The sequence below is a fragment of the Arctopsyche grandis genome, chromosome 10 (genome assembly GCF_051622035.1).
Source record: "Arctopsyche grandis isolate Sample6627 chromosome 10, ASM5162203v2, whole genome shotgun sequence".
In the NCBI taxonomy this organism is placed as follows: Eukaryota; Metazoa; Arthropoda; class Insecta; order Trichoptera; family Hydropsychidae; genus Arctopsyche; species Arctopsyche grandis.
This window is the reverse complement of record NC_135364.1, coordinates 12,114,687-12,127,332: the sequence shown is the minus strand read 5'-3', so window position 1 is coordinate 12,127,332 and position 12,646 is coordinate 12,114,687. Positions and strand designations below refer to the sequence as shown.

Sequence of the window (12,646 nt, the reverse complement as noted above, 5' to 3'; positions counted from 1 at the left end):
CTCAGGCACTTTTGTTGGTGTGGCGGCCGTTCGACTTACGTGCGCTTTCTAAACGGGTTGGTCGGTAAGTTGACGAGTAGACTGACTACGTGAGTACACCTGATGTGTTTATTCGATAGACAATGTATGTATATGTACGTACATATTTCGCGGTGTGATTGACTCTGTGGTAAATGCGTGTCGACAGTTACACCAGACCACTGTGCTAGAGGAAGACCCATTTCACATATGGCCACAAGTTCGGGTGTGAATTGACTGCCTAATTGTAAGTGCTCACTTTTGGGGTTCTATTAAAATATATGGAATAGCGATACATATTCATGAAGAATTGTGCCGATTATTGTGAACTTGAATGTGTTCTGTCTATCCTTGATTCGTATAACGGTTACTTCGAAATGGAAAATGAAAAACACTATCTGGAATACCATAACACAATAAAAAAAAATAATTGCAAAAATAATTAAATTATATTCTTAGAATAATTTAATGTCGCCTTTTAAATGAAATAAATTTTATTTGTGCATTTTTATATTAAATTTTCAATATAAAATATTGTGCTTGTGAATTTTTTTTATTTTATTTTAAATACATATGTGGCACACAAAGAGAATAAAAATACAATAAAAAAGAAATAAACATAAAAGAAAATATTTAAATTCTTATTAAAGTGAGCGCATGGTAATATAATAAAAATAAAACAATGCAAAAACTATTATAATATATCGAATGTAATATTATAGTTGCTACGAGAATTAAATGTCAATAATATGTAGACACTAAATACTGACGTTCAATTTATATTAATTAATAATGGAAATTTATATATGAACCTACATACATAATATATACTAAATATTATATTTCTTTAAATAATTGCATAAATGAAAAGACTTTTATAACGCATTGAAAAGGAAGTATTATTTAATTAAATGCGTGTGATTCATAATATTTTCAATATCAAATAAATATAAGAAAAATATTTTATTACAATAATAATGGTATCCTTGACCTGAATTAAAACTGAATTTCAAATTTAATCATCATGTAATAATCGATTTCATCTTAAATTTCGTAATGTAAAAGACTATTACGCGACAGTCGCAATACATATGTATGTATATGAATCACTCAGTCATGAAATTTCTTTTCGAATGAAAAAATATCCAAATAAATTTTACATCAAAATGAAAGACACGCAATATTTTTTTATACCTATAGATAGATACATGTAAAACCTTAATGCAACTTAAACATTCACACTACAAGCATTACCAGTATACAAACACGACAAATTATCGTATTTTTCTATTATTACATTTAAACATAATAAATACAAAAATTGTACAACGTCGGAATGTCAAATTGTGAATAATAATGCGTAATATACAAGAAAAAATCCCACATGTTCAACAGTACGAAGGCGTATTTTACGGTAACACTATTTATATGCACGACGAGCCCCCGCACATACAAATAAAACACTGAATATTTTCTATCAAACTTGCTATTCGTAGCTCGAATAAACCTCGGAAATTTGCATACGCCACTTACTGTATTTAAAAATAAATATATATATATATATATATATATATATATATATATATATATATATATATATATATACATATGTATATGTACATCGATTGAAAGTTATAAGAAAAATGTCGTCCCGATTTCGTATTCCGATCGCGGCTTAAAACCCCGCCGACATATACACAGCTCTTTTTCATATCGTGTGAAATTAAATAGCTCGCGTGCAACAACAATGAAGTGGTTTCGCCGAGTGGGAATTATTCTGGCTAGTTACAACACACACAGCAAGCACACCATTGTGGATCAGAAGTCTTGGGAAACAAGTGAAAATCTCTTTCGACTCAAAAAGGATACTACACATACAGCTAAAGCAAAAGTCACATACATTTTGTACAAATTTACAAAAAAAATCATACACATTTTTAAATATTGCATATATTTCTTCAATAAAATTTACCAAACATTTTGGAATCGGTATTGGATACAAAACATTTTAAAATTTTCACAAGTTCAATCCTTAGTATTCAAACTATCAATTTGATACTTCGTATATTTATACGTATTGATTGATCAAAAAAAAAATGAATCGAGTAGTAAATTTTGAGCCAGCTGTATAAATAGCACAGTTTTTATATGTGATATAGAAAGCGACTTAAACTTACCGACTGAAACTCGGACACTCGAAAGCTGTAAACTTCACTCAATCAAACAACCATACAAGGTGAAAGCACTCGAATGTGACTTGAAGAATTCACTCACTATATATTTATAATATAATATATTTTGTAATAAAAAAAATAGTTCACTGAATTTTTTAATGGAAAAATTTCGATATATTTTCACTTGACCGGAGGGAGATATAGAATGGTTGGATGGGGTTTTCACGAAGCTCTACCGGAAGCGGAAATGCGGAGAGCTTTTCCCGTATGCGCCCTATCGACAGGCGTCGATGTGAGGCACGCCACCTCTTCGACGGCCAGAACAACACTGAATTGTGGCACGAGCCGGCGCTCGACGTTCCCCCACTATGGCGTCGAGTGGATTTTCTCGCAAGGCGACTTTTCCGCTGACGCCACGGCCCGGTTTCCGGTTGCCGGATGCTGTAGGATGCCGCGGACGAGAGTTTCCAGCTGATGCTATTTCGGGTGATTCCCCCGTGGCCCCGGCCGGTTTGAACCCTTAATGAACTCGCTCGTAGGTTGCGCTTCGACATTGAAAAATTGCCGTTCGATTTGGTCGGTGACGAATTGAACTTTTCGTTTAGGTGTGAGTTCATTCGAATGGAATTTTTGAGATAAATCCTTCAATATAGAACGAGTTTAATTCATAGTAAAAGCATTTGAGTTGATTTCGTTGAATTTTTGATAACAATAAAATACTTTTTATGATGCTTTTGAACATGATTGTATTGCTACTACATATTATATATGCAAAAATGGTGCAAATTTGAAAATATTTTATTATAAATAATAGTGCAAATGAAAGTAGGAAGTGTATAATAAAATGAATTGTATGATGAGAGAATTAACTCCAATATTTATTTTTCAGATTTTTAGTGAAAGTTAAATTAAAGTAGCCGAAAATGTTATATGTATATTTGTTTGATAAAATAAATTTGAAAGGAAATTTTATGTACATATGTATGTATGTATAAATTTTTTCATTTCACTGAATAAATTTAGATGCCGATACTTGTTCCTCAAACGAATCGAGTATTTAAACGTTCTTATGTTTTAAATTGTTCTCATATATGTATGTATAATAGAATAATGGTTACATTTTACTACGGATAAAATGTAACCATTATTATGTAAGTAAAATGATACCTTGATTTGTTTTGATTTATATATTATCTAATATATAATTTCGAAAGAGATCAAATCAAAGGTTCTATGACGACGATATCGATATTGTGGAATATTATTTTTTTTCGATTCAAATAAATTTGATAAAAAAACAAATAAATGTCTACTATTAGATTTTTTTACCATGTTTAATCTGTTTATATTATAAATACCGAGCGATGCCGGGTAAAACCACTAGTTAGTTATAAAAAAAAATTCCAAAGCATATAATAATTTTACGAATTGTCTTGTTATTAATCCGATAAAATATTACAATTTAATAAACTGAAGCATAATTTTATTTGAATGAGAGAAAACAAAATTTATTACGGTTAATCATTAAATGAGTCTATGAAATAATGTTTCAAAATAAGATATTAGAAATTTCTCCACTATAAAGCATTACTGCGTAAACGTAAATTTAATGTTAATATTTAAAATACACAAAAAGATTCTAATGTTTTCAAATAAAATCAAACATAAAAGCATATTTTTTTATAAAGTGAATTTATGAAATCACTAGCTGTTTTACCCGGCTTCGCTCAGTATTTGTAATATAAACAGATTAAACATGGTGAATCTGATAGTAAATATTCATTTGTTAATTAAATTTATTTAAAAATTAAATTTATTTGAATCGAAAAATATATATATCGAATCGTCGTCATAGAAACATTGATTTGTTTTCGATTTTACCAACCAACATTACATACTCACATACAAAGTCTCTTTCGAAATTATATTAGATTATATACATATAATATCAAATATTATTAAAAAATAAAAAAAAACAATAGTCAAATCAATAAAAGTAGGCGCAATAAAAATTTCCTTTCAAATTTTCCGCGCAGAATCAACACATCTGCACGTGAACAGATGATGAAATATTTATTAAATACGTGAAAGTGGAACAATGGCGTGATGACATAAAAATTAACAACTCTATTCGTGTTCGCACTAATGACTTCGATTCATTCCAAACGGCGACACTGCCGCAACTTTTACCCAAAAAGGGATTAATATCAAAGTTTTTCCACACAATCATGGCGTAAAACATTTTTATTTCACATCATCAGTTTCGCGGTATTCGCGGTATTACAACACACAGGCATTCGAACTAAATCCGGTAAAGGCAAATACTTTACAAGTTTTTCCCTTATTTTTTTTAAATGTTCAATGAAACATTTTTTCTACATAAGCGTCGAGTTCACACAACAACAATTGTCGCAATAATTCTAATAATAAAAACAGATACATCATACAACCATATAAGTAATAGTTGCGACATATTGAAAAATTGCGCTCAATGTCGAGCTATGATCGACCGTGACTGTATCATTCAATGTTTCAATGTAGTAATTTTACTTAAATTATTCACAAATCAAACGTATGAAGATCAAAATCGGACACGAGATGACTCTGCGCTATTACATGAATAAAAAGTATACTATTTGAAGACCTTTTGGACTTTCTAATGCCCTAATTACTGACGCCCTGCTAGCCGCTTTGAAGCCGTCCCATAAATAAATATACGAGAGTTTCAATTTAATATACGCACATGAGGTATAATAAAAAAATACGGTGAATATTACGAAAAGTACTTTAAAAAAATGAATTCACTGCAGCCAATCGTCCTTAAATGTTTTTAAATTATTTTACGGTGAGATGACATTTTTTAAAGTATTCATAAAATTACTGGCTACACATAGTGAAACTAACAGGTCAAACTTTTACATTTTAACATTTAACTTTGTCAGTTGAAGGGTTGGGTGTTGAAATCCTTGTTGAATTCGAAAAATCACCTGCCAGAGTTTAACAGTTTTATCTTACAATCATGTTTAAAATGGCTCCATATTAAATTGACACCATCAAATATCCAATCTACTCACCAAAATCATCATCCATTCTCACTTTCCAATATTTCCACTACAGAAGGTAAACGGAAAATTGCTGTAGATATAAAGCTTTCCCAAGATAATCACATTCGGAATCTAGTACTTATTAAAGAACACTTATTAAATACATATATAAAAACTTTCCTAATTTTATTTCGAATAGTTGACAAAATACATGCTTCCTCGTTTTTTATAATTAATTTTAAATCTTTTTAAGCAGATTTATAAGATGTAAAAAAATTCAATTCATTTTTTACCGTTCATTTTTTCAACAAAAAGTGTAATGTATATTCTGAAAAAAAAGGTAATAAAACTCTATGATCCAAGCGTGTTGAAATTGATCAGGATGATAAAGTCCGCACAAACAAGGTTTGCTCGTTGATTATATAATCATTTTTACTCACAATATTTTTTGATCGCACCTAGTACGTTGCGTTGTCTTTCTGAAGTGGTTCATCGGAGTGAATGAATGTGTAAAAGGGTGCTTGACGTCATCTGCGACGTTGATCGCATCCTTGACTGATTTCTCACATTCTCACCGGTGATTTATCGTCAAACAATGAACGATCTGACACATCGGTTGTTACATTTCATCGTAACGATTCTTCACCGTCACCTGGTCTCACGTGCGACAATCGTTGTTAATGATTAAATCACCGTCGCAATACACTCATGTATGAATAAGGACACGAACGGAAGTTACACGTGGAAGCATCCGTTGCGATCGCACGAAGCGAATTCTACAAAAAGTGATCTGAACGAAAGAATTGAACCGATACGATTTAATAACATCAATCAACGATGGCCAAACGTGTGGCGATTGAACCGTAAAACTGGAACGAGACACCGACCGACAGACGGACGGTTCTCGCTTTTAATGCGCGCTTGTAAAAAGTCGAATGAATAAGCGTAGAAGAATAAAAACAAATTGTAAATTATCTTTTTTATCCAATTTCTACCACAATGACCGACCGTAAATTACTTACGCTTTAGACAATTTTCGATGCACCGTGTCTTTTTATCGAGATTAAACCGACTTTCCAGCGGCTTTGAAAAAAGTCGATCGGATAATTACGACGCCTTATAAAGTATAATGCAAACGTGTCAAAAAATCCATTTTTTTTACAACTTTACATAATGGAGATTTTGTAGTTAAGATTGGGTGCGTACTTCCGTATTACTTGTGTGTTAAAAAATAAAACAAAATGTCTTCCATTATACAGAGATGAACCGTAACTAAAGCAACATCACATCAGATTGTTAGCAATATGCAACACTGTGTGACTTTTACTTGAATTTTCCGGCATAGGTATGTAGGTGTAACATTATTTAACCGAAAACTGAAATAATTATCTAAAAAATACACTAAAAATATTCCAATACCAAAATTTAATAAACAACGCATATGCATAACGAAAATCGAATCAGATATTGAAAATTTCTACGAAGTTAAATTTTCCATTATAGAAAGATAAAATTTGTCAAAATCGTGTAAACAACTTAAGGAAATTTGGTGTTGGTTTACATAAACAAACAAATATGTTCTGTCAAATATATGTATGTATATGTATGTCATAAAATTGAAAATGTCATTTAAGAAAATTGGTCATTCAGATAACAAAATTCACAGTAATATAAACTTTTAAAGGATATTTTGAGACGGTTTTGAAGATATTAAATTCAATATAACATAATTAATATTTGGATAATTACAATCAATAACTCAATACATTTTGTGTATTTTATAATATGTGTATGTACATATTATAAAATGTCTGTACATATATACGTATGTATTTACAAAGGTCTACTATAATTCGTATGTATAAAAATAATCCGCAACAGTTTTGTGTTATTGTCTATCAAAGAAGGCTCTCTCGAAGAACATGCTATGAACATTTGATAGTCTTAAGAGAATGTTATGACAAGGGCTGTCATTTACAACATTTATTTATCCATATGGTTAGAAGTAAAACATCTTATCAATGCTCTGTGGGACTACATACATACTACATATGTATATATGTACCTATATATACATAAATATGTATAATATAATATCTAAATAAACTGAAAATAGATATTAAGTAAAATAATAAAACTGATTGAATGGATTCAGTTTGACATATTTGCTATTAATTCAGAAAATAAACATGTTCATATCTACATATGTATGTATGTATATAGATATAAATATCATTAGATCATTTTTGAGCTATTAAAATTCAAGCGAGGTTGATGATTTTTTCCCGTCCTGATTTCGTCATAAGTAATCTAAATGAAAAATACTATTAATTAAAGTCAAAATGATGAATGCACTTTCTTCAAATGCACCGAATGAATGCATGTATGTACATATAATAAATATTATAAACGCATAAAACAAAGAAATATCCCAAATGACCGTTTCGAATACGACAAATTAGTGCATCACGAGTTTCGAACGACGCACCCCGTTTTTAATTTCACTTTCCAAATGGCATACAGATTACACTCGGTGCATGTGCAACGTGCATTCATTACTCTCGTTCTCTTCGCACAAAATATGAATTAGTGTTAAAACTGAGCGCCGTATCGCATCGATAAAATATAACAGCCTTCAAATTGAGTAGTATTTCGAGTCGCGGCGAGGGAAATATATGTACGTTTTTAATGTTGAATCGCATTAGCAGTCGAGGAATGTGTCGCAATTGGTCATTTTCCGGTCGCTGATAAATTTATTAACCGAGCATTTATTTACTAGTATTATTAACAAGGACTTCAGACAGTTATATACTTTTTGTAATGTGTTTATTAATTGATGGACGGAAATTTCCTATCAAAAACATGGACTTTCGATCGTTTCAAGTGAAGACGCCGATATCGATTTCATGGAATTTAAATTGAAATTTGGTCGAAGAGATTAAAAACGTATTACATGTTTGTACATACCGTCTGCTTATTAGATGTCAAATAAAATAGTCACATTATTGGATATTTACCTGCAACAAAAGTAGAACGCTGTTAATAAATTGAAGTTTTCATAAGTTTTATATGGATGTTGTTGGTGTCTGGGTTTTAAATATGGTTTTTTAAATGAAAAAAGTTAATTAAAATACATTAAAAAATAGTTGTATATAACATAATTTTAAGTGTGAGCTTGTTAAATAAAAATTATGGCAATAATTGAACAATAATAGCTGATATGTTTGGCTTTAATTGAAAAACATTTAAATGAAATATAAAAATATTGAATAACTGATTCATTCATAGATTCCACAAGAAAATACTTTTTAAAATCAGATTTAAAAAAAAATAAAGAACGCTAGTGCAAGTAACATTCTTATATAACGAAACGAATAAATGTAATAAAATATTAACAAAATTAGTAACAAGCTAAGAAGAGTTATGTAAAAACAACATGTTTTCGGTTTGTTGAAATACATGTCGAAAAAATTCCAGAAAATCGACTGCCCGATTAATCCAAATACAACAAGATAAAAACAGAAAAAAATGTAATTAGATAATATGTAGGTATCAAAGCTTTATAATATAAATGAAGAATTTCAATATCAATAATATAAATGAAGAATTTCATAATAAGTAGTATAAATACTAAGTCAATATAAATGGATTTAAAAATTTGGTATCTACCTAAAGGAGGAGTGTCACATGATACCAAAATGCTTTTACTGTAAATATAACTGGATTCATCTAATGAATATTATGTATATTAATGTAGTTACATACAAACATACATTGGTATATGTATGATTTGTCAAAATATATTATAGTAAAGAAAGACCCATAGTTCGAATTTTAAATTTAATATACATAGTATACTAAGAAAGTTCATTTTTTTAAAGTTTAGGAATCATTAGTTTTACTCGTGACGTCAAAACTTCTTGTAGTGTGACGAGTAGCGAGTGAGACGTAGTCGTGACGTAGTGTTGTCGATAAGTAGGTTAACTCGTCCCGCCCCTTCGTCTGCACGCTACTCATCACTGATCACAGATCATGTAAACCGCAATTTAATCTATTTTTCTACACAACTGATTTTCAAACTAATCGAAACCCACAGCCAAGTTTAATCAGTTACCGACAATTAAAAAAATAATAATAAGCGGTACAATTTACAACTTCTACCGGTGTATGTTCAATGTTGGTGGCATTTTGGTGGTAAGTCGTGTATTGTATGAAAAGGTGGCCGGGTGTGCTTTCCAAGCAAAATTAGAATGCTTTTACACCTGTACGCGTTTTTGATACGAACGAATATAATTTATTACAAAATATGCATACTTTTGTCGATTGAACCAGTTTCTGTGCAGTAAGTGAGTGGTAACAGGTTGTTTCGGATGAAGTCCAACGTCCTTGGTACGATTACAACGAGATAATATTACGACAAATCTATAGTCGTTCGCGTCGTAAAATTATTTATATGTTTTCACACTGACTAGAATAGACTGGGGAAAATTGATTTGAAAATTTGGCAAAAATGTTAGATTCGTTAAAAAAACAGTTTAGGAATGCTATATGTACTGAATATGCATAAAATTATACCAAGCGTGGAACGAACAAAAACTGATTATTTTCGGCAATATTTTTAAGAGACTTCGACGCACTCTAGAAGCTAGAAGCGAAATCCTATGTTGAGAACTAATCTAAGCATTGCGATTACATATGTACATATATCGACATTTGCACTTATTAATGTTTTTTGTTCATTTATTCGTCCAATCTATACTATCAGATTTCGAATCATCAATATATTAATAATTGCTACTCTAACATACCGTTGATTGCTTTTGTCAGGAATCGGAGCTCGAAATTAATGGGCATCCACTTAAAGTTCGCTAAGTTTATTTTTTATTTTCCAACTTGCCTGAGCAAAGCAGAGAAATTTTAATAAATATTTAAGTTTATATTTAAGCATCGAGATGATGGTTTATCCGAAAAAAGAGCAATATATGCATGTATCGTGTTATAAAACTAATGTCATTCGTCATTTATATCATTTTTATTGTCACAATTTTTTTTTCATACAAGTATAATATTTCTCTGATACGATTTAATAGCTTCAAAAGTGGTGCTCGAGGGTCATCCACAATCGAAATGAAATATGTCTCGATGTACAAAGTGTATATAATATAGCAGATAAGAGCAGATGATTGTGCAAATGGACAATACATCAAACGAACCAGAGAATTTGTCCATTATAGTTGCATTTTTTCTTCTTCTTCTTTCGATTTTTCATTATTAGCGATGTAAAATTTTACATTCCAGCGAGCTTCTGGAGCTGAACTCGTGTCGAGTGAAACAACACTGACACGCTGAAATAGTTTCCACGCAATAAAAGGAAGAGTGACAACACATGTAGCGAAATTGGAACGTTGCAACGCGCCATAGCATAGCGGGCGCGCGCAATTTCGAGTTGCGCCCAAATTAGAGACGATCTTTTTCGAAAATTCACATTTATTAATCAAAAATTATTCACGGCTAATACAAGGCTGCCTCTCGTGTTGAGTAAGATGCTGTGTGAAATTTATTTTCTTCGAAAACATCATTGTTAACCACGGACCGATAGCATCTCGACGATTTGAATTGCCCTAACAAGAAAATATGTAAGTGAACCAGTGACTTTAATACAAAGTATCTATATTTGCAAACTAGAAGTCATTTGTATGCTTCCCTTCACTCTCCATCCTCCGCGAATTTCTTACATATCCTTCTGAATATATGTATGTACATATTTCATGTTGACATTTTTAAAGTCATAACAATAATCCCTGGGATTATATGTATGTGTAATCATATCAGGTTTGAATAAATTTTGAAAAAGTAGGTTTTTAGAGAAAATTATATATTTTTTTACTATTTAAAAAAATAAATATACGCCCATTGAATTCTATTTGGGTTGATTTTTATAAGTTTTAACTGATTAATTATATAATTAATTGTTGTTCACACAAATTGAATGGTTGGATGCATATCAATCGGCAGCAAAATCAATACAATTTTTTATTTAATGTTTCTTTGATACGACAAAAGTTTTCCATTAGATCCATCGATACAATACAAAATTCGCGGTTTTCGCTCCCACCTAATGTACATATATATTTCGTATATTATAATATATTTCCGAAATCGGAAAGTTGCAAATCATGAATTATGATTAGTGGTCCACTATTCAATAATGTTTTGATTCCTTAAAAAACACAGCTAGAATTGAATGTATCATGAGCAAAAGCCTTAAATTCAAAAGAAAAACAACTCGTCAAACGATTAGTAATGACTCGTCAAACGATTTGTGTGCAGAAAAATCTTTATGTGAATACCTTAAGGGTCGGGCCCCACCGCTCAACTCGCGAACAACTTGGTTGAGGACGACCAGACCAATGCATGCAGGTAGATGGGACATGCCACACTCGTCAACTTGTTTGTCGCACACATTTCCATACATTTTTTCGTGTCGCGCAACAAGACGGCCACCAAAGTTGCACGGTGTGGCCCGGCCCTAAGCGTTCATAAAACATTATATTTACAGGTCTTTCAGTTGACGAAGTCTCATCGTGTAAAAACATTCTTATTATTGTACCATGCTTGAGAACCTGAGAGTTTATATGCACTTAATAAGCAGATAAAATGCGCGACAAATCCGCCATTATCGATGCAGTATGCGTGCACAATGAGAAGCGCATTCCACATTTCGTCTGCAATCGGGAACTGTTTGACTTTCACTCTATCGATTTTCAAGCGAGTCGGCATTTCCATCAATCTGTTCACGACTCTCAGTAATAGATTCACGAGAAGCACTTTTTGTGGGGCACCTGTCACTGGTCATCGTCTATCGTATCCACACATGTACATATGTACATATATACATATGTAGATGCATACATACGTATAATATAATATAGACCTACCTAGATAGTGTTTGACTTTCGCTACCAAGGTCGACCTCGGGAGGACCTCCTCACAGATAACCCTCCGAACCTCTATCCATCAACGGCATATACGTTTGATGATTGATTCATGTCGGACACGTTCATTCTACTATTATTATTATTGGTGTTGTTTCGTTGTGATGCAACGTGCGAGGGGTGCACGCTGTGACTTGCATTGTAGTTGCATACTTGCCGGTCAAACCAAACAAAGAAACTCGACTATAAAACAATGCACGGGTAGAAGAATTGATTATGTTTTAATTAAACAGCTGTCCGAAAATATTTCGAATGTAATAATAATAAATCAGACCACACATTGAATGCACGGGGTAGGGTCATGGATTTCATTTTAATGCCAAAATACATATTATATGTATGTAAATAGATTGTAAGCAAATGTATTACGTGAAGATAAAAAGTGGTCCAAGTTTTAAGTATGTTTAAGTAATAA

The 12,646-nt window shown here is 31.5% G+C and overlaps 1 protein-coding gene across 2 annotated transcripts in view; it reads right to left on the bottom strand.

Moving 5' to 3' along the window:
* The window catches only part of exp (expansion), a 97,228-nt gene extending 94,706 nt beyond the window's left edge, over positions 1-2,522 (bottom strand). For both annotated transcript variants that reach the window (XM_077440383.1, XM_077440382.1), the window contains exon 1: positions 2,196-2,522. The gene's annotated coding sequence lies outside the window, so the exon portion shown is untranslated. The remainder of the gene's footprint in view (positions 1-2,195) is intronic.
* Between the last annotated feature and the right edge of the window lie 10,124 nt (positions 2,523-12,646).